Below are 25,888 nucleotides of genomic sequence, written 5' to 3'. Positions count from 1 at the left end.
CTGCTTGGCACTTGCCTCTCGGGGAGGGAACAAGGCAATAAACAAAGAAATGAATGAATAATTTCAGATCGTGATTCGTGGTTTGAAGAAAATAAGTAGGATATGGTGTTAGAGCATAATTGGGGTGGGAGGAGAGGGCTTGCTGAGCAGTTGTTTTAGGTAGGCAGTCAGGAAAGGCCTCTCTAAAGATATCATGTGTGAAAAGAGACCTGTTGACGTATGGAGCAGCCACACAATAGTCTTCCTATCACCTGGAACAGCAGGAACAGCAAGAGGGCAGAAGTGTGGACTAGGCACAGAGTGGTATGAGAACACTGATGGAGTGATATGTAAGACCAGACTATGGTAAGGTGGTAAAGGCCACAATAAGAATTTTTATCTTATCCTTGGCCTAAATGTAAATGTGCTCTTGTGACTAGTTTGATAATCTGCTGATATTTAAGAAACCCAATTGGATACACAAGAAAAATAATCGCTGACTTTAGGTGAGAGAAGATGGACGTGTCAAAGAGTATGAGGATGTCATTTTGATCAGTCAAAAATATTTTGGGATTTCTGAAAAACTGCAAGTTTACTGGCCAGAGGAGTAAGACTTCATGGCTCCCTGAGTGAGAAGTCACTGGACAGAAAAGAAGAGGCTGAGAGGAGGAAGGCCCAGAGCCAGGTTGTAATCCCCACCTATTCTCTGCTGGAACAAAGCATGTAAAGAGGAAGCCAGAGGGAGGAGGCTCAGAGCCACCTGATCTCTCACTGATCCCAGAGCAGTGCAGGCGCTGTGACCTTAGGGGCCCAACATAAAGCAACGATTGAATAGCTGTTACCTATCATAGTGAAACAGTTTGGAGTTTGAGTCCAGCCAAGATAACTAACGGCATGTTAGACAAAACTCAGCTGCTGTGGAAGAAGGTAGCAGAATTTATCACTCAAAATGTCCAGTGGAAATAAAAGATACCACTAGTCCTGTGAATAACTTAGAAAGTGTGACCCGTAATCAAGACAAAAATGAATAAACAGAAACAAACTCCAAGATCAGAAATGGGAATTAACAGACAAGAATTTTAAAGCAGCTATTTAAAATGTTCAAAGAGAAAAACACAGTAATAATGAATGAAGGATGGAACACTCTCAGCAGAGAAATAGAAATGTAGAAAATTAAATGAGGAGCTCTGGAACTAAAAGTAGACTAGCTATCAAAACTGACATAAGAAGAAACAGAAAGTCTGAATATCCCTATATCAAATAAATTGGATTTGTGATTTTAATCCTTTCCACAGAGAAAAATCCAGATGACTTGGCTTCTAAGTTCCATCAAATATATAAGAAAGACCAGCAGTCTTATACAAACTCTTACAAGAGAAAAGAACTAGGGTATACTTCCTGTCTCATAAATTCAGACTTTCCCTATGACCAGCTGGGCAATGTTGCAAGGAAAGAACCACAGACCAATGTCCCCTATGAACATCAAAGTGAATTTCTTCAACACACTATTAGCAAGCACGTCCTGCAATATACAGCATGTGTAAGCTCAGCAATATAAGATTGGTTTCATGTTCGAAAATCAATGTAGTTCACTGCTGTTGAAAGAATAAAGGACAAAAATCATCTTGTGAGATTTAGAGCATTTGTTAGGAGAAAACCTACCAGCAAACTAAGAACAGAAAATAACTTTGTCCACCTCTGAATGGCAGTGAGAGTTGTTACAGTGTAGTTAGTGTTTTCTTGATGGCCTTATCCCTGAGATCAAGATCAAGGGGAGGATTCCATGCCTCTGTATTTACGTTTGACATTGTACTGAAGGTCCTGGTCAGTGCAATAAAGGCAAAAAAGAAAAAAAAGAGGGAAGGAAGGAGGAAAGGGAGGGAGGAAGAAAAGGAAAATGCAGTTTTCATAGATGACATGATCATGTACCCTGAAACTCCAAAGAAGTCTACAAGAAAGCTACTATAAATAAGCAAACTTAGCAAAATCAATATACAAAAATCAAAATGATTTTATATACAAGTTTAGTATCTCTAAAAATCTAAAATTAAGAACTTTTTGAGCACTGACATGACAACCTAAGCGAAAAACTTCCATACCTGACACTTTTGCTTGCTTTCTTTCCCCTCCCCATTTCCCTTCCCTTCTCATCCTCCTCTACCTCCTTGGTCTTCTTTTTCACTGGGAATTAATCCCAGGGCCTCATGCACACTCAGTAAGCACTCTACATTGAGATGCGTCCCCAGCCTGACACCTTTACTTTCTGATGGTCTAATGTACACAAACGTTGCTTTGTGCCCAAATTACTTAAAACATTAAGTGAAATTCCATCCAAGCTGTGAGTACACATTGCATAGGAAACATATCGTCTATATGCAACTATTCCAAAATACAAAAATAAAACCCAAAATCCTGAAGCACATCTGTTCCCAAGCATTTTGCATATGGGTTACTCAACCTGTAAAGATGAAGAATTGGAAAGTGAAATAAACATAAGTTATAATATGGAAAATGTAACAGATTTTAAATAAGGATCAGGGAGAGAAGGAACAACCGGGACTCTTACATCACTAGTGGGAGTATAAAATGTTATCACCCCTTTTGGGAAGCAGTTTGGCAAACTTTCATAAAGGTAACACACTTGTCTCACTCAAGCGATTCTGGGTATTTGCCCAGGAGAAGTTAAAATATATGTCCACACAAAGACTTTTACACAAATGCTCATAAGGCCAACACGTGAAAACAAAACAAATGTCCACCAGCAGATGAATGGATAAGCAAATTGTAGTGTAGCCACACAATGAAGTTCCCTTAGCACCAAAATAGAACAGATATGAACTATGTATATGTGTACTGTATTACATATACGTCTAACATCATTGACAAAATGTGAAAACATTAGGGTGAGACACAAATAAAAGTATAAATTTTCTATTTCTGTTTGCGTGAAACAGCAGAAAAGGAAATTTCAACTGTGAACATAAAGACAATCAGCTGTTGTCTGTGACCAGGTCAGGGGGACGCACTTCATCAAGGTGTACACAGATATGCTCGGTGGTGATGCAGTGATGGCTACCTTGTTACACACATTGTAACTACATATAAATTATGCCTGTAGATATCTGACTAAATACATACCAGTTGGCAAATGACTACTTGAAGTAACATACTTCTCTCCTGTAGAGAATCCTATCTCTCAGGACCCTCTCTTTTCCCACTCCCCTTCCCATTGATTCCCCCCACAGACAGTCCTCCCTTTATGCTCATAATTCATCATTATTATTTATTATTATTATTATTTTAGATCTAGATTCTGCTGGAGCAAAAACATGACACGACCTTTTTTATTTTGAGGTTTTATTTTATTTAAAACATTTTGTTGTCATATTATTGCTGTACTGGGGGTACATTGTGACAATTACGAAAGTGCTTACGATATATCTCAGTTAAACTCACCCCCTCATCATTCTCCTTTATCCCCTCTCCCCCATTCTTAATTTTTTTATGTTATTAGCACACACTGACAGCATGAAGGGTTGCATTATGACAATTCCACAGAAGCGCGCAGCGTGCTTTGAACAAGTTCACCCCCTCCACTATATTCCCTTACCAGTGCCACCACCCCAGGTCTGGATTCAGAAGCCTGTCTTCCGCCCTGCCCTCTCTCCAGTGGCCCCTCACTTTCACGCCTTAGTTAGAATGTGCATGGCTCCCTATTTGCAGTGACACTAGGTGGGGTTGTTGAGCTGGAACACCGGAGAACTTCTGCACACCAGATCAGAATCTGGGAAGCAAATGGACTTGGGAATAATCTAGTCCCTGCTTGTTTTGCAACCAAGACCAGGGAAGTCACCTGGTCATATAATGGAACACTGCCTGCAGTTGTCTCAGCAATTTGGCCTCCTGTTCCTGGCAAACCCAACCCCTCTTCTTCAGCAGTGATGGAATAATGATGGTGGGCATGCTGGCAAGTCCTGCTTAGTGAATTTCTCTAGAATCACTGATCAGACCCAAAGCATCCTGTAAGCCACGGGGCAGAGCAAGCCGGTCCCCGTGCTGGGGTTTGCCAGGGACTCAGTTAACATTTGTTAGGTTACCGATAAGGATCTGCTGTGTTTTTAGAGCTCTAGAGATCACAGTCTTCCCAATGCTCTCTGAAGGGATTCTTCCCAACACACACTCACGCCCTCCTTTCCATCCTTTTCTGTTTCTAGCTTCCCTGAAGGCATCAGAGCCGGAAGGATCTTGGGGACCATTAGTCAATCAAAATGCCTCATTTTGTCATGAGAAAATTCAACAGAGTGGCAGAGCTGAGACTATTATCTTCCCTAGCTCATCATCTTAGTTTTTTGTTTTTTGTTTTTTTTTTCTCTTTTCTGTCAGTATTGGAGTTTGAGCTCAGGGCTTTGTGCTTGCTAGACAGGCATTCTACCACTGAGCCATGTCCCCAGCCCTTTTTGCTGTAGTTATTTTTTGGAATAGGGCCTTGTGTCTAGGCCTGGCCATCCTTCTATTTATGCTTCACGCTGGGATGATGGGTGCACACCATACACCCAGCTCTTATTGGTAGAAACTGAGGGGAGAGAAGCCCCAAACTTTCTTCGCAGGCTGGCCTTGAACTGTTATCTTCCTGATCTCAGCTTCCAGAGTACCTACGATTATAGGTATGAGCCACCACGCCCAGCTAAAACAAGAAAAAGTTTAAAACTCCTTTCAAGAGACTATGAAGCTTCTTGTACCTGCCTTCAAAGTTCCTAACCTTTCCTCCAGGTCATATTTTCCAGATTTTCATTAATTTTAAAGGACTCCCTCTGGAAGCAAGGTTAGCATTCACACCCTTCCTTTTCCTGATCCCAGCTCAAATAACCAACTTACCCTGTCATTGTCACCCATTCACCCACATGTTATACCTCCTGGATCTTAATTCCTGCCTTTGAAAAGAAGAAGTAGGGGTTTTCTCCCAATAGAACCATCAGGAACAGGCTGGCTGACATTCCAAGGAAATCCTCCGTGCCTGGCTAGTTTTAGGACAGAAGAATCACAGACATCTAGGCCACCTACAGAACTGTTGCATTATGGCATTTGCAGCTCCGTTCAGAGCCTCAGAAGCTGTGCTGAGCTATGAGATACCAAAGTCCAGGGAAACTCTTAAGCAAGAGTCCCTGGCTAAGTGATAACCAGGCACTACTTTGCTAGGGCCACTCGGGAAGTGGACAGTGCTGTAGAGCTCCATGGAATCCGTGGCTTATTTTAATTACTAACCCTACCATCCAGTTCTGGTAAATTGTGAAAAAGTCCACAAATCCTTTCACTTTTATCAAGAGCTAAAATCTGTTTCTCCACTTCTTCGCTTGGTTGGCCATGAGACCTACTCTGGCCAAAGGAACACAAGCTAAGACTTTAAAAGTGCTTGAGCACTGGACTTGTGTTTGGAACCCTAGGACCACCATGGAAATGAGACCAAGCTGGCCTACTTAGGGATAGCCTGCTAAAGGCCTCCTCCTGCCTAACAGCTGACTGCATGAACGTGAATAAGCCCAGCTGATCAGCTGCCCCAGCTGAGACAGAACTTTCCCGTCAACCCACGACACTGCGAGATGAATCAACACTGTTTTAGTCTATTATGTAGTGGGCCATTTGTTACACAGCACACACTGGCAAATCAGAGTCCCTAAGGAAAAGGTAATCATTATTTTCCTGTTCCCTCCTTATCATAACCCTTATCTTCCTATTCTTCTACCATAGTACTTTTAGTAATTAGTTTTGGCAGTACTGGGGTTTGAACTCTGGGCTTTGTGTTTGCTATGCAGATGCTCTGTTTCTTGAACTACTCCATCAGCCCTAATTAGTAATTCTGAATGTGCGTGATATTTTACTTCAGTTGGGGAACAGCAGAATATAATTGTTATGTAAAACTGCGTCACTTGCAGGAGTAGATTTCAATTACCTCAACTTGGCAATCTATCGCTAAAAGTTAGGTCCACCTGATTAGATGTTTTAAGCTGAGTCCTTTCTCTCATAAGTGCTGAAATCTCTTGGAAAAAAAAAAAATCCTTGTTCTCTCTGGGCACTCTACGGTTTTAGATCCAAATCACTTTCCTTTGTGGGCACAAAAGTTTTCTTTTAGGTTCTGCTTGTAGAACTTCTCTATGGTTTAAATTTCCTCTTTTACTAAAAAGTGCTGATAATTTTCTCCTTCTTGACAATTTTCTCAACCTAAATTACACCATGACTTTATCTCCTACACCATTCCAGGCTTCCAAACCACAATACTGGGGCCCCAAACTGGACCTTTTGGAAGCTACTTCCAGACATTCATCCCCTAGGTTTATCTCTCTGTATAGTTATGGATGGTTTTTTTTCACTCATTCAATCAACTGGGGATAAACCTGAATGTAACAGATTTAGTCCCTGACCTCAAAGATTACAACATGTCAAAAGATCCTTGGACAAATTCCAATCATTTTTCAGTTAGATTTTGACTCCCAGTGGAGAAAGATTTAGATGGTGACCTTGGGAGGGATAAGAATGACCGAATAGGCTGGTTCCAAACAGCTCTGTCCTGAACCCAGTCATCTTTTAGGATTGGCAAAACTTCACGTGAACATAGAGAGTCCCCAAAAAGGGGTAACCAGCTAAGCAGCACTCACTCATATTTCTAAAACGGTAAGACACAGCTGTGGCGTTACCATGTGACAATGCAGCAGTGTTTTGAGAAGTGTGGGCTGCTCTGCTGCAGCCCCTCCCAATTCAATTTGCCAGTGACTCATCCACTCCAAGCTCATGTCCATAAATCAGTGGGGAAGTTTCACTCCCCATCTTTCACTGGGCAACCGTCTTTGCTCTTCAGATCATACTAGCCCAGTACAGGAAAATAATTTCGATGGATGCTTTCCAAACTTAAAATAAACTGTCCCCTGGATTTTGTACGAAACTGAAACAACCTAATAAAACCTCCCTGTTTCTGAAGCTTGGTGTCAGAAACAGGAGGGGCTGGAGCTGGGGATCTAGGAATCCGATAGGAGACTTTCCACTAAGTAATTACTTTTTTGGCTGTAGCTCACTGCTGTAGTTTTAATAATAATTTCTTGATAATAAAAGCAGTGAAAAACTCAGGTTGCAAGAGTAAGAAAGAGCAAACAGAAAAAAATAAATAATTCATCTGTTAATTTGCAAGGAAGAAAATCCCACTCCAGTTAGCTTCAGGCAAAAGGGGAGATGGAAACTTACCAGGAACAAAGGTCTTACAGTTTAATACTCACAGCTTTCCCCACTCTTGCTGTGTTGAGGAGGATTTGTGTGTGCCTGTGGGTGTGCCTGTGGGTGCCTGTTACTGAGCCTGTATCTCACCGGTGGTGATAACTGGTAAGCTGCAGACCTGCAGTGGTCTCTCTGCTATCCACAGCTGAGATGGACACCAGCCTGAAATCTGCATACGTGTATCCCAGGGAGATCTAGTCACAGTTTGTGGGTTTAACAGTCCAATATTTTTATTGGTGTGTATTAAATTGAACACAGTAAGGGCTTTCATCATAACACTTCTATACATGCATATGGTGTGCTTTGATCATATTCATCCCCTCTAATACTCTTTGATCATATTATTTTCCTCTTCCTGCCCCCTTTTCCCTTGCCCTTCCAATTCCCTAGTCACCCCTTTTCCTTTCATGGCCTTGGTTGTGTTGTTTTGTTCCCCTCTAGCTCCCACAAATGAGGGAAAACATGTAATACTTGTCTTTGTGGGACGGGCTTATTTCACTTAACATGATCTCCAGTTCCATTTCCCAGAAAATAACATAATTTCATTCTTCTTAATGGCTGAATAAAACTACATTGTATATATATGCCATGTTTTCTTTATCCATTCATCTGTCAATGGGTGTCTAGGCTGATTCCATAATTTTGCTGTTTTAGATAGTGCTCGATAAACATGGCTACTATTCAGGTATCTCTGTAGTAAGCCAACTTTGATTCATTTAGGTATATGCCGAGAGGTGGTGTGGCTGGATTATATGGGAGTTCTATTTGTATTTTTATCTTTGTGTGGTACTGGGGTTTGAACTCAGGGCCTATACCTTGAGCCACCCTGCCAGCCCTTTCTTGTTATGGATTTTTTTTGAGATAGGGTCTCTTGAAATATTTGCCCAAGCTGGCTTTGAACCAGCTTTCTCCTGATCGGGATTCTCCTGATCCTGCCTCCTTGAATAGCTAGGATTACAGGCGTGAGCCACTGGCACCCAACCTGTTTTTTAATTTTTTGAGGAACCTCCATATTGATTTCCACAGTGGCCAGGCTGATTTACATTCCCACCAGCAGTAAATGAGAGTTCCTCCTATCCCCCCACTCCACTCCCTACATTCTCACCAACCCTTGTTTTCTTGTTCATAGACATCTGACTGGGGTGAGGTAGGATCTCAATGTAGCCTTGATTTGCATTTCCTTATGGTTAAAGATAGCGAACATTTCTTCATGTTTTAATTGGCCATTTGTACATCTTCATTCAAAAAGTGTGTTTCCGTTCATTTGCCCATTTATTGATTGGGTTGCTACTTTGGTGTTTAATTTTTTAAGTTCTCCTTAGGTTCTGGATATTAATCTCCTATCAGACGAATATCTGACAAAGCTTTCTCTCATTCTGTAGGCTATCTCTTCACTCTGTTGATTGTTTCTTCTGCTGAACAGAAGCTTTATAATTTGATGCAATTCCACTTGTCAATTCTTGCTCATATTTCCTGAGGTATTGGAGTCCTATTCAGAAGCCATTGCCTAAACCTATATCAAGAAGTATTTCCCCTGTGTTTTCCTCTGGTAGCTTCAAAGTTTTAACTCTTACATTAAGGTCTTTGATCCACGTTGAGTTGATTTCTGTACAGGGTGAGAAGTAGGGATACAGTTTTAGTCTTCTACATGCAGGTTTCCCCAGCACCCACTTAATAGTCCAATTTTGAATAGAGTTTCTGATAGATTCACCTTGGGTCAAGTGTCTACACAGCGTCCAATCACCTACCACTGGAAGAATGGGATCCATTAGTGTAAGGATGGCAGCCTAAGAATCCCCTTTTGGGGAAGGCATTGTAGAGAGGGGGGGTTATACGTGGGAAAGGTTATTGTAGAAGATTAAGCAGCAAAGAAATGATTATAATGTCATGGAGAAATCGTCAGATTAACATTTCAGTACGTTTCTTAGTTTCTGTTTAAGGTGCTATGCATAATATAATTAAATACGCCATATATACAATATAATACTGTATATGTAGCTATGTGTACTGGGCTTTTCATTTAGTTATACATCACAAGCAATTCCTCTTATCATTAAAACCCTTCCTTAAATGCTTTGATGGTGGCCTAAGACTCAATTGTATGAATATTATTATAGTTTAGGAACTAGTAGATACTCTTATGATTTCAAAGTATCTAAATTTTATATAAAGCTAAATTAGACATCATTGTGTCTTAATCTTTACACATACCTCTGATTATTTCCTTAGTGATATCTAGATGAGAGATTTACTAAATGGGTGCTGAGAAATATTTATTGACCGCTGATTTTTTTTTCTAGAAAGTTTATACCAAATTGCACTCCTCTCAGCAATAATGAAGTGGGACCATCTCATTTTTGCCCCATCTTATCCATTTAAAAAACCAAAGCAAAGCATGAAACTGGACACTGCCACTCTATGCAGTTTTTGCCAATCCAGTTTCTCAGATTTGAAGCTGAGATTCTCATCATACTGTCCCCAAAGCGATGGCAACAATATCACCTGGGAACTTGTTAGAAATGCAGATGCTCAGTTCTGCATGATCTGCTGAATCAGATACAGGGAATAAGAGCCAGAATCTGAGACTTCCAGTAATTCTGATGCCCGCTGACATTGACAAGCACCAGTTGGAAGCATTGGCAAGTCCTTTCTACACCCTCCCAAGTGTTTTCCCACTTTCAGGTGCCCAAATACCCCTTTCTGGGCCCTGACCATTTATAAAGGGTCTTGTGATGTAACGTAAGGGTGATGGGTTTTCAGTCAGTGGGCCTGAGTTGTAAGTTCTGGATGAGTCCCTACTGGGTATGCAACCAAACATATGTAACTTGCTATGCTGTGATGTCTTACATTTCAAGATGAAAATTTTTCTATATTGTTGCCACTGGGTGGAGTCTGTGATCAGAAGATTTCCAAATTCTTTGTATCTCACATGGAAGAATCCATGGCAGGACACATGGGTATGAGTGGAGTTTATTAAAAGTTTAAGGAAGGGAAATACAAAAAGGAGCATGGTGGGCACAGGTGGAATCTGGAGGCAGAGAGTGAGAGAGAGAGAGAGAGAAAGAGAGAGAGAAGAAAGAAGAGAGAAGAGAACCAGGAGATTCCCATCCAATAATCAGTGAGTGGTGAGGGGCATGGGTGGTTCCCCACCAGATGAGGGCGGTTCCTGAGCCAGAGTGTGGTTCCCAACTTTCCTAGTTTTAGCCTGCCTCAAATTCCTCCTGAGAGACAAGATCCCGAAAAAATCTTTTTGAGGTTGCTGAAGGGCTGGAGTTCTCTTTTTCTTCTGAGTGTGTTTTGAGCTGACAAGAGGCAGCAGATCCTACCTACAAAAGGAAATTGTCTCTCCTACTTCTTTCCCTTGGAGCTCATGTGGACACAAGGTGTCTGAATTATTGTCCAGTACAATTAAGGTTCCTCATGGAGATTGTGTTCGTCTGTAGAGATCGATAGCCCTGTTGCCTCATGATGTGGGTCCCGAAGGCTTTTATCCTGGAAGAGATAAATCTGGTTTAGAAGGCATGACCCAAACATGAACAATGATAGGAGCATCAGAAGGGGCCCTGCTGGGTGTAGCAGGAAGGGCAGAGAATCTAACTTTTCATCTTGAAGAGTGATGGAGTCTTATGGTTACTTTCCTATAGGTGTTTATACCTTTAGTTGTTTTTAACCCTTAGAAGACCCTCTGTTTGGATTGCCACAGTAGTGGGTAGTTAAGGGCTAACTGTTTGGGGGTAATGTTTACATTAGGGACCCTGTGCACCAGGGAGCAGGTGTCAGTCCAATTACAGGGTAAACTTCAATGAGTTAGTTTCATACAGAAAGAAGACTCACAGCGTCCCTAAACATAAACAGAAGTTATATACCATTGAAAGTACAATATGAGAGAGTAAAAGCAGCTCTGAGTACTATTAAAAGGACAGATCTGGAGCTAGTGGAAATGGTCCCATTGCCTTTAAATGGAGGGCCTTGGCCAAAGACATGAGTTTGCCTTTTGCCAGAAGCCTAGAAAGCTTAAATATTAGAGCACCTGCATAGAGCCCTTTTTTCTTAATTTCTTGGCTTTGGTTACTTTTAGAGGTCTGGTGTAATTGACTTTATCTAGATCTGGCGAAGTCCCCTCATTTGTGCAGTCCTTTAGAATAGTCTTGGGGGTGCTGAACGCTACTTGTTCCTATAAGAAGTTGGGGGACGCTAACTGCTTGGGGACCGGGTCCTAACTGTTTCTCTGAACAGTTGTCTCTGAAGATTCTGCCAATTCAGCATTTTTGTTCCCCGGAACCAGAAGTAGCTTCTCCCGAAAGCCATGGGTTTTTCCAGAAAGTCAGACTTTTGTCCCATAGAGGAGGGAAAGTAACACATCAAACAGATAAGAAGTCAGTGCCAATGAGACCCTTTTGGCCAAATTAAGCAATAAAGAAATTTATTAAAAACTGGTTCTTAGGCTGGCATTAAGTAATCTAATTATCTCTCTCATAGGGGGTGTAATGACACCTTTAAATTGTAAAGTGTCAACAGACAATTTTTACACAGAAAATACAAAATGACCCCAATACTTAAAAATGTTCTGGTTGGCAGATAAGCACTTGTCAGAGTCATTTTTCATGTTCTAGTCTGAAGGTGCTCCTGAAAGATCAGAACTATAATGACAAATCTTAAAGTAACCATGGTTAACAGCTTAGCAATTAACATAATATTTAATTGTATATAGTATTATTAAACCTCTTATTATGATTTGGAAAAGAGGCTTAGACACCAGCTTGGCACAATGTCTTTTTATCACTCTATTCTAGAGGGCTTATAAACTTGAAGAACATAAAGACACTTAACATATAAAGGACCCAGTGGCAGCATCGCAGTTTAAACCTTGAATTTTGGTTAGGTAAAGTAATAAGTTAGTGATTGTCAGTGCTGTATTGACAATCAAAAACCTTAAATATTTCATTAGTTGGGGAAGGTAATAACTCCAATAGTCCCTATTTTGATGTTCAATTGTATATTATATATAATAATATATTATATATATGTATATATATAATATAATATATATGTATAAAACAATGCTTATCAAACAGATATCAGGCCTAAATGGCAGGCCTCTTAGCATTTGTCATAAGCAACAGAAATGTCAAAGATCTTATTAGCTAGAATGTACCTTAGATAAAAGAACTACAGCTGTTTATATGTATACACTTCTAACTCTATAAATGATTTTTTATAACATTTAGATACATGTACAAGGCACTACCAGTATTAGAACCATTTAAATGAATTTTTACTTAGTTTAAACTTAGTTTATTAAGTGTTACCAGAAAAATGCCTCAGGGTTTTTGCACCTGGCAAGAGACTAATTTGGGAACTATCATACACTGAGCAAAGAGACTGACACCAAAACCACATGTAAAATGAAAAGACAACAATATAAAGGAAGACAGTCTGTTGAGTGTGAAATAGGAACCATCTTAACATGAACTTTGTAACCAGCACAGGACTACCTACCAAATCCAAATCTCACCAAGGGAAGCCTGGCTGATGGAAATTAGATGTCAATAATGGGGAGACAGTTTCTCAGTGAAAGAAAACCGAATAGTTTTGGAACATTAGTACAAGTCGTAATAGAAAATACTTTTGGGAGACCAAGTACATTTTGAAAAATACATAATAATGTCCCAAATGATTAGATACAGAAACAGAGATAAGGGAGTAACCATAAAGTTAGGACACCCAATGGCTGAGAGCCATGGCTTGGATATTGATAAGAAATCACATCCTAGACTGCTGATGTTAACAGAATGGCTTGGGACTCACAGAAGAGTTGTTTTTTACCTGCATGCAGCCCCTAGAGACCAAGAATAATAGACTCAGTCATTGAGAGTTAAAGACATGTACAACCCAGTATTTTAGGATTAATCACCTTCAGTAGACCCCAATAAAAACTTAAGGTTTTATCATCCCACCTGGAGGGTGAACTTTGGTTTTGGTAAAATTTTGTGTCAGCCTGTAGCACCAAAAGTCTCTGACAGTTATTTTGACAAAACAGAAACCCATTTTTAAATATACATTAGTACCTTAAATTTTGACCTGAAAACTCTCTAGGCAAACTTTAAACTATAGACAATCCAATCACACATACATATAAAATTATAAGCTTTAAAACCTTAATTTTTATCGTGAAACAATCTTTGTAAAAACCTACATTTAGATAACACTATTTTTAATAAATCTCTTAGCAACCTTATACCTTAAAAGTCTTAGGAAGAAAATTAAACTATATTTTTTTATTAATAGTAATCTATAAGAACACATGGGTCAATAAATCTAATTATGAAAGAGTTAAGTGTAAATTACACTCACGATAGAAGGAAACAGATTATTGTCCATAAATTTTTAGTCCTAAAGCAAAGGATAGTTAGGCCTTATTGGGATTAGAACTTTAGATAACTTTTTAAGTAGCAGTTTTACATATTAACTTTACAAAAGTTATTTAAGAATCATTCTAACAACATCTACACACATACCCACAGATATTTTGACCTAGGAATGCCAAAAAAAATGTCAGTTTCAGCATGCATGTATAAGCTCAAAAAAGTAAAAACTCAGTGGCCACAAGTACATAGGTTGGAGACAGACTAAGACATACACAGAAAGAATACAATGACACACAAAACAATCACATTAATCCAGAGTGCACTCTTAAATAAATTATTTTGTCATCATTTTAGTAGGTTAGCCAGCTATATTCTTAAGTAGTTTATAATAGATCTTTCAGATAAAATCCTATTTTTTGTCCAATCCTTAACAGATTAACGTAGTAAAACCATATTAATTTAGAGAATTTTAATCACCAGTTAGTTATAATTTCCCCAGAGTATGTTAAGATGTCCTCACTCAGGGTTTCCTCTCTCTAGGGAGTGGCAAGATGGCTCTAGACACGTGATGGTTCCAACACAGTGGCAGCATTTCCTGTGACCACAGGGCCTCTCCAAAGGGTCTTTCAAACGGAACACAAAGACACATTACCTGCAATATACAGGCTCAAAATAGAGATTATCAGGATCACAGCACTCCCAGTATTTAAGGATATAGCCAACGGACTATGTTGGCTTTCCCTATGCTAGCTGGTAGAGAGAGAAAATTGCCCTTAGGTAGAGAGTGAAAGCTGCCTGGAACCCTTCTTTGGATACCAAGGGAGTTTCTAATACAAGGACTTTTTGACTTGGTCCACATGGCTCCAGTGGCCTGAAGTGGAGGCTTGCTTTGTGTGTGTGTGTGTGTGTGTGTGTGTATGTGTGTGTCTAGTAGTTCTAAGACCTGGCGTGCATGGTTCCCTGGCCCTGGTCCCTCCAGAGGCAGTTTAAAGTCTGAGACCAGTTGGGTTGGGTGAGGCATGCCTCCCTGGCAGCCAGTAGCACGGAACAGGTCCTAGGGGGTGGAGGATGGGCGCAGAGAGGAGACCGCCCAAGTGCCCTGATCCTCCAGGCTGTCTGGGCTGGGTGGTTAGACCTTGGCCTGTGATCTCCACACAGTGGCATTTTTGGGAGCGAGAGTCTATAGGCTGCCAGGTGCAGAGATGTGTTGCACGCATGGTGCAGGATGGGGAGGACGAGGGAGAAGTGGGGAGGAAGAAGGGAAAAGGGCATCTTGGTTTAATGTGGTCCGTCCCCTGGGGTGTGTGTCCCCTGGGTGGGACCTGGCAACTCACTGCGTGCCTCGGGGTGACCTCGGACCAAGGTGCAGGATGGCATGTCCACACATGCAGCGGGCGGACACCACAGCACCCTGCCCTGCCACCCATTAGCCTTGGAGTGAGTTCTGCACGTTGGCAGACGATACTGGGTCCTGGTGAACCCTGGTCTCCCAGCTGCATTTCCTGAGGTCAGAGCTCAGCCCATTTTCCTTGGCTGTGTAGAAAGAAGAAAAAAGAGTAGAAATGACCCAGTAAGTAGAGTCTGGGGCTCACCATTTCTGCTGGCTGGCTTTGCCACATTGTCACCAGTGGGGAGCGTCTGTGATCAGAAGACTGCCAAATTCTTTGTGTTCCAGTAGGGAAGAATCCATGGCAGGACACATGGGTATAAATGGACTTTATTAAAAGTTAGGGAAGGGAAATACAGGTGGAAGCCAGGAAGCAGAGGGCATGCTTCTCTTTTTCAGATGCTTTTAAAATATATGCTACTGTATGGGAAGGGAGGAACCAGGAGATTCCCATCCAGTAATCAATGAGTGGGGAGGGGCTTGAATGGTTCCCCGCCAGGTGAGGGTGGTCCCTGAGCCCTAGCATGGTTAATCTGAGATGTAATATTTTTCCATGAGTCCCAAACTTTGCTAGCTTTAGCCTGCCTCAATATCATCTAGCACAAATGTAACACTGAAAGGAAGTTTTTAGCTAAGTTAACCCAGATGTTTCATGGTTATGCAAGCATGCAGTACAGAATGTGTTTTCCCCACTGAATGAAAACACAAGACAAGTTTTCTTTAGCAGTTGTGACTGAAGATTGCAAAATGAAATAGTCTGGCTACCCTCCAGGCTGTTAGCACCCCCTTCCCTTATCCCAAGGGCAAAGGACAATCAAGTCAAAGAGAAGGAAAAACACAAAGCTCTCACGTTCACTGAATACTGAGAAATGGAAGGGCTGGAACATCTGGGATGTATCAAAATAGAGGTGCCAGAGTAGAGAAGAGAAGGCCTCACCCCCACCGCCTCTAGATCAGGGTAGTTCCTTCATAATGGCTCCGAGAGGCAGGATCCCAGTGCTTATGTCAAAGCAATGCACACCCAGGTTTCAGGCATTGAGATAGGTCTGGAGGACAAAACTGGAGAGCAAACAGTTCTTTCCAGTGTCCTTCTACTAGCATGGCAGACATGATGGTCTCCTTCACCTGGATTTAATAACGTCCCTACTCGGAAACCATTCGAGTCTTTGTTCCATCTCCTCTCCAGAAGAATGCCACGTGGTATAGTGAGAAGGGCATAGATTTGGTGTTAGACTGTGTAAACATAAATCTTCATGCCTGTCACATCCCAACTATGGCACCTTTAGCAAGTTTGATGGCTAATCTTTACTGTCAGCTCCACTGGATTGAGAAGTACCTAGATTAGTGAAGCACACTTGTGTGTGACTGCAAGGGCATTTCCAGAGGGGATTAACATGCTCCCACCCCCACCCCCGAACTTGGGCAGCGCTAGCCAATAGGCTGGGGGCCCAGATGAAACAAAAGGGAAGGACGGAGAAAGCCCAATAGCATAGGCATTCTCTCTCTCTCTCCCACTTTGGCCATGTGAGGTGAGCTGTTCTTGCCATGATGAACCAAAACATCTGAAACTATGAGCCAAACTTTCCCCTCCAAAATTGTTTCCCTTGGGATTTTGTCACAGAAATGAAAAGTCAGACTAAAGAGGCAAGTCACTTAATTTTGCTGAGCCTGTTTCTAACAGTTCTTCACTGGGACTGCTGTAAGTATTCCATTAGAGAGTGTGCCTAGCACAAAGTGATTGCTCCAGAAGTGGTCATTCCTGGCATCTCCTTACAGCACTCTAGAGTCGTTTCCATGTCTTAGTCAGTCCCCTACACTAGTGGGAGGGACACAGAAGTACTCTGCTGATGCTGGGAAAGAGCAACAAGTCTCATCACGCACTTCACCATTCCTTCTCAGCTAGAGAGCTCTTAGCTTTTTAATGGCTCTTGCTCAGTCTTGATATGTCATAGTGCTCCTGACACTATGGTTAGCATCTGAAGTAAGGATTCCTGCCCCAAAGTTAGGCCTATGTGACTCAACCTGGGTCAAACTGGGACCTTCCTCTGGGGCAGGAGAAAGGAAGGAGACAGCAGGCACTGAGATGCGGTGTCTTCCACTTGGATTTGCCAGTCCTGGGTGCTGGGCATTCAAGATTGCAGCTTTACAACCAAGTACCCAACACTACTTCAAGTCTTTCACTAAATACCCAGCCCAGAAGAATTCCCAAAGGGTGTGCTTGACCTTCATTTGACCTGGCACTCAGGTCTACCCAGTCTCTCAACAAAATTAGTCCACATTTCAATTGCTGTCCCAACTCAACCCCTCTTTGTCCTCTCAATGGCCCCGAGGAATCCCAATCTAGAGAGCAGGACAGACTGGATGGAATTATCTTCTTAACTTCTACCTGATTTAATTGAATTTTCTTAAGGTGTGATTGATTTCCTTAGGATCTTTGTATATGGCTCAGTGATGCTGAGCCAATGGATTAAGTGTCTCCAGATTCACATATAGCTGGCCCCCTACCCTTATCTACCCTGGTATAATTGCATGAATACTCAAAGAAGTCTGAATGTGATCCTGAAGTTCATTTGAACTTTCACAGTCCCACCTGGGAGTCAAGGCCACTTACACAATTGTTAAGATTTCCATGTAGGCACCTATCCTAATACTGCTCAGTGATTAGGGATATGGAGATTCCTATTAGGCTACAGACTTAATATTTAAAAATATCTTAGCTGGACATTCAGAAATGGATGCTGAATTTATCTTTATTCATTCAATTCTGAAATCCCTTTATATCATCCATTCTTTCATTCATTCTATATAAATATAAATATTGATATAGCTAGAATTTTAGCAGTCCTGAGGTTTTGACTCAGGGCCTCATGCTTGCTGGACAGGTGCTCTGCCACTTGAGCCACACTCCCAGCCCTTTTGGTTTAGGTATTTTTTGAATAGGGTCTCACATTTATGCCTAGGACAGCCTGGAATGAGATCCTCCTATTTATGCTTCCCACAGAGCTGGGATGACAGGTCTGTACCACCATACTTAGTTTTTAGTTGAGATGGGATCTTGCTAAAGTTTTGCTAGAGCTGGTCTTGAAGTTCAATCCTCTCAATCTCCACTTCCTGAGTAGTTGGGATTACAGGCATGAGCCACTGGGTCTGACCTCAATAAATATTTAATAAATACTTGCTATGTACCAGGATCATCGGGGTAGAGTGGGATTAGAGTAATGAGGAAGTCATAAACGTCCTTGCCTTCCTAGAGTTTATTGTCTGCTGTTACACAGACACCAAACAGAATTGAAACACAATGACTATTACAAAGGATAACCATGGAAACAACCCAGATTTTCCTCTTTCTCCCTCTCTTCTGCTGCAGATTGAACCCAGGGCCTCACACACGTAAGCCAAGGCTCTGCTGCTGAGCTACGCCCCCAAACCCTACTTCCCTCTGGATGCTGCTTCCCTAAGGACACAGGAAGCTTGTATCTCTAGTGTTTAGTCTGTGCTCAAAGTTAGAAGCCACCCATTAGGCTCTAAATTCTTGCTGCAAAAGACATGAGGAGGAGCCAAGACTTCTTAATCTGTCTCTCATGTTTTTCAGGTTCTTTCCACCTGCATGTCTCACCTATTAATGCCAGCAATATGCCATCCACACCCCCCAAACACTGCCCAAATATCACTGGCATTCCCTTCACATGTGTTCAAGTCTAGACAATGCCCTGTCCACTGGGCTTTGCTGACACTTCCTTGGGCACAGCTGTGTCTGCCAGGCCCTAGGGACAACTGCTGTAAGTGATAAGGATCCTGGGAGGTGAAAAGTTGGGTCATGTCAGGGCAAAGAATGCCTCCCACTTTATGTGTATGCTCAATCGGTGGAGTCATACTGTTTCTGCTCAAACATTTACAAAGGTTACAGAGAAATGGCACTTTCAGTGCTAACGTGCGGTCCCCTAGCTTTCTACGGAACTCAGATACGTAACCACAGAGTATAAACAAGGGGTGGGCCAGGCTCACGGGCAAACAAACACGTCAGACAGTGATCTGTCTCCCGTCACTCATTCCTTCTGACAGTGGAGGCTTTGTAAGTGGGACAGGCTTGTGGTGCCTGGCTCCCACTGCCCCAGAGTGACTGTTCTCCAGGGAGGAGCATCTGTTCCTCTTTAAGAGAGATGTGGATGTGCTTAGTGGTTCCCTGAATATGCCAGACTCATCTGGACCCTAGCAGAGGTCACAGTTTGGGCTCCTCCTAGGACCTAACAGCTTTTGTCTGTCTTTCACTAGGCCATATATGTGAGGAAGGAGTGCGGTCTTATTAGCTCTTATATTCTTGAAAGGTAACATGGTACACCTGAATCACTTAGTCTCTCAGGCAAGTGCTGGGCTTGAATCAGTCTGGTTACTTGCATCTGGAGGTCAGGTGAACCAATAGCCAGGATCTCCAGATCTGTTGGGAGTTGCCTGAAAAAGAGGAGTTTGAAAGATCTAACACAGAGGTTCCTGTGAGTGGGAATATGTATTTTAAATATTTGGGGTGTCTGGACTTCATGCCTAGGTCTCCTCTCTACAACTTAATTGAGGCCTGGTTACAGTCTGGGGCATCCAACTTTTTGATAGCTCACTATGTGATTCTGATGTATGGTCAAAGCGGAGAATCTGTGAACTCAGAGAGCCTTCCCCTGACGGGATGGGCTTGCCCCTGCCACGGGAGGCAGTTGACTCTCCCATTCTGTGTAGCACAGCTTTATGCAAGTTCTTCAGGTTTTGCACAACAGAAGAATGACTGCCTTTACCTGTACTTCTTGGCATGTTTACGCCTTCACTACCTTTACACCTGCACTTACTGATCGCTCTTCTAGATCGAGCCTCTTCCCATCCCCCCCAATAAAACCCATCTATTCCTAACTTGTCACACCCCCTACAGCTTAAGTAATCCTCCACAGGGTATAAGTGGCAGGTAATGTTTGACACTCTTGGGAGTATGTGCCAAAACAAAGTGATAACAGTGGCTCATGCCTGTAATCCCAGCACTCTCTGGAAGCAGAGATCCAGAGGACTGCGGTTCCAGGGCAGACCTGACAAAAAGTCAGTGAGAGCCCATCTCAACCAATAAAAAGCTGAGCATGGTGGCACACCTGTCACCCCAGCTACATGGGAGGCATAAACAGAGGATCATAGTCCAGGCCAGCCTTGGGCAAGAACACAAGTCCCTTTTCAAAAAATAAAGCCGAAAGGGCTGGAGGCATGGCACACCCGGTAGCGCACATGCCTAGGAAGTACCAGGTCCTCAATTCGAACCCCACCACAAAACAAGGTAAAATCTGAAGACTATTGATCACGAAACTGATTCCGTAAACTAAAATTACTCAAGGAGATTAAGTTCTCAAGTCTTGAAATGTTAAATTATTGCCAGGAGCTACTCAAGTCTTCCTAAAGTCAATTCACCAGTAAGTTTAAGATTTAAATAGAAATTATAATACCCAAAATAATTCTACCTAATTTTGGTCATAAAGGTAATACCTGGTGCTGTCTCTGTGAAGGAGTTAGAAGAAGGAATAAGAATCCAACTCCGCTATCAGAATATGAACGAGCTCCCATTCTGACAGGGGACCATGTTCCATTCCTTTTGGAATCTTCTACCATCCTTACCATATAACCTTCATACTTTTGTCATACAATAAATATTTATCAATTTTCTTTCATATTTTTATAATTCGTATTAAACACCGATTTATTGAATGGCTACTATATTCTGGGACTTGAACTAGGTACTTCCCTGTTACATCATTCAATCTTAGTGTTAATATTAGGCAGGGGAGTTGGAATTAATATTAGATATTAGTTAATCTAGGCTTCTATAATAAAGCTACCTCAAAAAACAGTGGCCTAAGAAAGATGTGAATTTCATTCTTTCTTTCTCAAATTATGGTTCAGACTTTGGTCCAGCAAACAAGTCAGGGAAGCGAACCTGCATTTCCAGAAGTACAACCCAGAAGAGGCAGAAAACATTTTCGCTTATATTCTGTTGCCCAGAATTTAGTCACATGGTTATACCAATATGCAAGGCAGACCAGGAAATGTACTTTCTAATTAAGTGACCTGCATCCATCTGAAACTGGAGGTTGAAGGGCTGGGGGGTGTGGCTGAAGTTGTACAGCCCCTGCCTAGCAAGGGTGAGGAGGACCTGAGTTCAAACTCCAGTACCACCAAAAAGTAAAATAGTAATAAATCTTGAGATTGATATTGTTGAACAAGAGAGAACAGATACTGACACACAAGTCTCACAAGAAACCTCACTCCTATGCACAAGTACCTTAGTTCTTACTGAAGTCAAGAATAAGCTACAGGAAGATGTTGGTTCTGGCCCAGACAGGTCCTTCATTTTGTCAGGATGTTCAGAATTAAGTTGGCTCTGACAGGTTACCTCAACTAGAAGAGTTTGGTGTCCAGACTAAACCCAAACCAAATCAAACCATAATATTCTTAATTTACAATGCAGTAATATTCAGATCAAGCAACTAGAACATTTGTCTTCCCCACTCAGGCTCAGATTTTCCTGCTGTGGAGGTATTGAAAAGCCACATCCACCAGCATGCACTGGGGTCTGTGTGGCCAGGCACTGAGCTAGACATTTCCCACAAGCCATCTATTTTGGTCTGTGTGCCCAGCTCAGTTAGGTAAGGGTACTGAGATCATTTAAACCACTTTATAGGCAAGAAAACTGAGCAAGCGATGAGGCTGGTGCCACAATCCAGGTCTATGAGATACCAAAGTGAGTGCTTTTTCCCCATTACACCCTGCTGCTTCTGTGGGAGCTTTTCAAGAAAGCTTCAAGATAACCTTGGTGATATTTTTACTACTGTGCCTCTTATACAAATTTCTATTATCGCACTTACTACAGGAGACCCATTCTTATTAGGGAAGACTGCCTTTTCCAGGCTTTCCCATCTCCTGTACTCATGAGTCAGGTCTTATGCATTTTATAAACCTGAGTGCAGTACAGGGTCTGATATTTGGTATATGTGATGAAATGAGTCAATAAAAATGCCCTCTTAACTGACAGTTAAAACCAGACCCTTGAATGAGCACCCCAACTCTTCTCTTCAGCACTTAGCGCCATCTCAATTTCACCACATTAACAGCTTATTCCAAGGCCTTGGCTTCAACTCTGCCACCAGACACACTAAAATATTTCCAATGGGTTCCAAAACAACATCCTTTTATGTCCTGGAAAGGTCTTCCAGGGTTGAGTTTTTGCTTCAACCTAACCTCAGTTTATTGCCTCATCTGCTGCATGTTTCTTTCTGTTCCATCCTCAAGAGCTGAAGAAAAAGCTATTTCCCCATTTCAAGTGTGCTATGAAAACGAGCCCTCAAAATTCCAGGGCAAGGGAAAGAGGCCCGCTCCATGCTGAGGTCATGCTTGTTTAAAGAGGCTTGGCTAACATCTCAATGGGCCTGCAATGATACTCAAGGCAAGCCTGGGTGGGGCTGACCTCCTTCCCCGCCCTGGCTCTGGGGAGGGAGCTGGAAACCAGGCACAAATGATTGGATGTGTACATACAACCAGCTGAATTAGATCAGCAGGGTTCCAGACGCCAGGTTGTGTGCTAGACTGAATGGGGGGGAGAATGCAGTGAAGAGGAAGAAGAGGCCCTTCGCTGTCACCTCCCCGGACGTGCTTTCCTCATCTGAAAAGTGACTGAGTACTCCCATAAAGCACCCCAAATGCAGATGAGGGGTTCTCTTCTCCTTTCCCCTGGGTGTCATGCTAAGCCACCAGCAGCACATGACAGAGTTGTGTGAAGCTGCCTTAAAAATTCCATGTGAGTGCTGTGTTTACGGCTATTCCAAGTTGTTTTACTATCCATATATGTCTCTTCTCTTAAGTACTTGAGTAAAATTGATATTCCAGAAAGATGATCCCATATTTATCTTTCCCTAATAGGGCTCTGGTTGAAAGGTTTAGACTTTCATTTTTTTTGGTGGTACTGGAGTTTGAACTTGGGACTTCACACTTGTTAGGCAGGTGCTTTACTGTTTGAGCCACACCTTCAGTCCTTTTTTTGAAAAAAATTTAAAATTATCATATTATTAATGTACTGGGGGAAACACTGTGACATTTACAAAAGTGTTTATAACATACCTTGGTTAAATTCACCCCTCATCACTCTCCTTTATCTCCTCTACCTCCATTCTTCAAATAGTTTCAACACTTCTCATTTTTCCATTTTCATACAGGAGCATATAATATTTCAGCCACATTCATCCATCTGTACCCTTTCCTTACATCCTCCCCCTCCCGCTGGTACCAGTCCCCTAGACAGGACCTGTTTTACCTTCCTGTCCTCTGGTTTTTGAAAAAAAAGATATTTTTGTTTGTTTAAGATAGCTACACAGAGCATTTCATTGGGACAGTTCAATTTTTACTCTGGTTATTTTGGAGCTAGGGTCTTGCTTTTTGCCCAGGCCAGCCTGGAACATGGTTCTCTTATGCTCATGCAGCAGCTGGAATGACAGGTGCACACCACCATACTCAGCTTTCTTCTGTTGAGATGGGGTCTCACAAACTTTATTTTTTACTTTTTCCCAGGGACCACTATGTTCCCAGTCTCAGCCTCCCAGTATCTTGGGGTGCCAGGTGCACATCACTGCGTCCAGCTATCAGTCTCGCAAACTTTTTGCTCAGGCTGGTCTCAAACCATGATTCTCCCAACTTCAGCCTTTCAAGTAGCTAGGATTACAGGTGTGAGCCACCTGAAAGGTTTATATTCAAGAGTGACCCATTCCTTACCATGAGGAGCCCAGGGCTGGATGACATCTATCTCCCTTCTAAATCCAAATTCTTTTGTGAGAAGTCAGAAATAAATATCAGAAACAGTCAGCAGTCGTATTTGGAGGATATGTAAATTCAATGTATTTTCTTTCAAAACTCTAACAATACAAAGTATGTCTGTGGGCCAGTTTCATCTACCAACTCTCAGGTTTCACAGAACATTTTCAGTATCTATAATTTCAGGAAAGTCCCCAGGGGACTCTTAGGATAAGGCATTTGGAAGCCCTGAGATAAGGTATGTACAAGGTCTCCATAAACTAAAACCTGGTTCAAATGTGAATCAGTATAGTGGGTGTGAACCTGAATCCCTGATGTTTTTGCCACACAGGGTGGTTAAATAAGACCTTGGGAATTGCTTTGTGAAATTCAGGAACCAAAGCTATCAGACAAGAAGCCACAGAGGCTGCTGGGAATCTCTCCTCCTGAGAGGCGTGTGGAGATTCTGTAACTTCTGTGGTTCTGGAGGGAGGTACAGCTGGCTTGGGAAAAGACATTCTTGACCTGTTGCCTCTTCTTCCCAGTAGCTCACTGGCACCCAGGAGCCCCGTCTTCCTTCACTCACTCCCTCTAGGACTTCTATCTGCAAAAATCTGACAAAAAGACACAGATTCTAGTTAAACCTCAAAAGGGGGCATCAGGGTGGGAGTATGGTGGTAGAAGTACACCAGGAGCATGCCTGAGGCCCTGGGTTCCATCCCCAGCATTGCAAAAATGATGATAGATAGATAGATAGATAGATAGATAAATGATGGATGAATGGACAGATGATCGATAGATTGATGATAGATGATGGATGGATGGATGGATGGATGGATGATTGATAGAAGATAGATGACGGATGGACAGATAGATAAATGACAGATGGTTGGACAGATGATAGATACATAAATGAAGATAGGTAGATAGATGATAGATAATGACAGATGGATGAATGGACAAATAGATGATCGATAGATGATGGATGGATGGATGGATAAATGATTGACAGAAGATGGATGGACAAATAGACAATAGATGATGGATAGATAGATGATAGATACATGGATAGACAGATAAATGATGGATGAATGGATGATTGACAAGTGATGATGGATAAGCGATAGATACATAAATGGATAGACAGGAAGACACATAGATGATAGATAGATAGATAAAGAGGGGCTGCCCTTCTGCACCCCATACACGAGGACCTTCTGCATAGTCTTCTTTTACAGGGGCACCACCCTCCCTCCAAAAGACCCCATTTCCTGAGCCTATATCAAAATAGCATACAGGTGAAGGGGTCTCTTCTTTTGGAGTCCAAATTATGGCAAATCGTCTTCAAGGCCGTAAATGAACAGCTTGGGGGAAGCCGATTCAAGTCTTCTTCATGTCTATGTCCTTTCCTTAGTTTCTGGACTGTTTTTGGGGGGCTGAAATAAAAGTCAATTTAAAGCTATATGCGAGCAAGAGGCAGGGTCTGGAGTGTCCTGGCATTGCCCTGGCTCGCTTTATTCACCATTCAGTACTTAGGCGCGCTTTGTGCGAGGCGTACTCTATCCCGCAGCGGGGTCCAAACTGGGGTAACTTTGGGATCACCTGGAGAGCTGGTTAAAGCAAAGTTCTGGGTGGCCGGTCCTGATGAGGAGGGCTGGGCGGGCCTGGGAATCTGCATTCCCACATCCCAAGCAGGTTCCCGGGTATGGCTGATGCTGCAGGTCTGGGGACCTCACTCAGACCCACTGGGATGGACCCAGCACAGTGTGGGTGGCTGTGCCAAAGAGCCTCAAGGTGGAGACTGTCTCTCACCTTGGCAGGTCGGTCCTGGACACACACAGGGGACAACGGAAGCCGCTTAGGCTGTCGCCGTGCTCGCCGCGTCCAGAGCCAAACCGAGCGTAGAAATCGGAGGTGCGGGGGAGGGGGGTGTCCTCGGCGGACGGAGGGGCCCGGGCTCCGGGACGGGTCAGGGACTGGTCTGCGGAAGGCGAGCGGGGAACCCCCCCGCCCTCCCTTACGCGGCCCCGCCTGCGCGGCTCGCGGTCGGGGCGGGGCCGGTGGCGCGCGCGGGGTGTGCGTGGCGGGGCCGCTC

The 25,888-nt window shown here is 42.6% G+C and overlaps 1 long non-coding RNA gene across 2 annotated transcripts; it reads right to left on the bottom strand.

The window, feature by feature from the left end:
* Positions 1 to 23,869: 23,869 nt before the first annotated feature.
* LOC141419195 (uncharacterized) lies at positions 23,870 to 25,784 on the bottom strand. 2 transcript variants are annotated; one of them, XR_012443852.1, is made up of 3 exons: positions 25,606 to 25,784; positions 25,090 to 25,229; positions 23,870 to 24,407 (listed from the first exon to the last, which is right to left on the bottom strand). It is a non-coding gene; the product is annotated as an uncharacterized lncRNA (long non-coding RNA). The 2 variants fall into 2 exon arrangements; XR_012443851.1 differs by having other exon boundaries at positions 25,090 to 25,784.
* Between the last annotated feature and the right edge of the window lie 104 nt (positions 25,785 to 25,888).

The sequence above is a fragment of the Castor canadensis genome, chromosome 19 (genome assembly GCF_047511655.1).
Source record: "Castor canadensis chromosome 19, mCasCan1.hap1v2, whole genome shotgun sequence".
Classification (NCBI taxonomy): domain Eukaryota; kingdom Metazoa; phylum Chordata; class Mammalia; order Rodentia; family Castoridae; genus Castor; species Castor canadensis.
The sequence above is the reverse complement of the archived record's forward strand: the minus strand, read 5'-3'. Positions and strand labels throughout refer to the sequence as shown.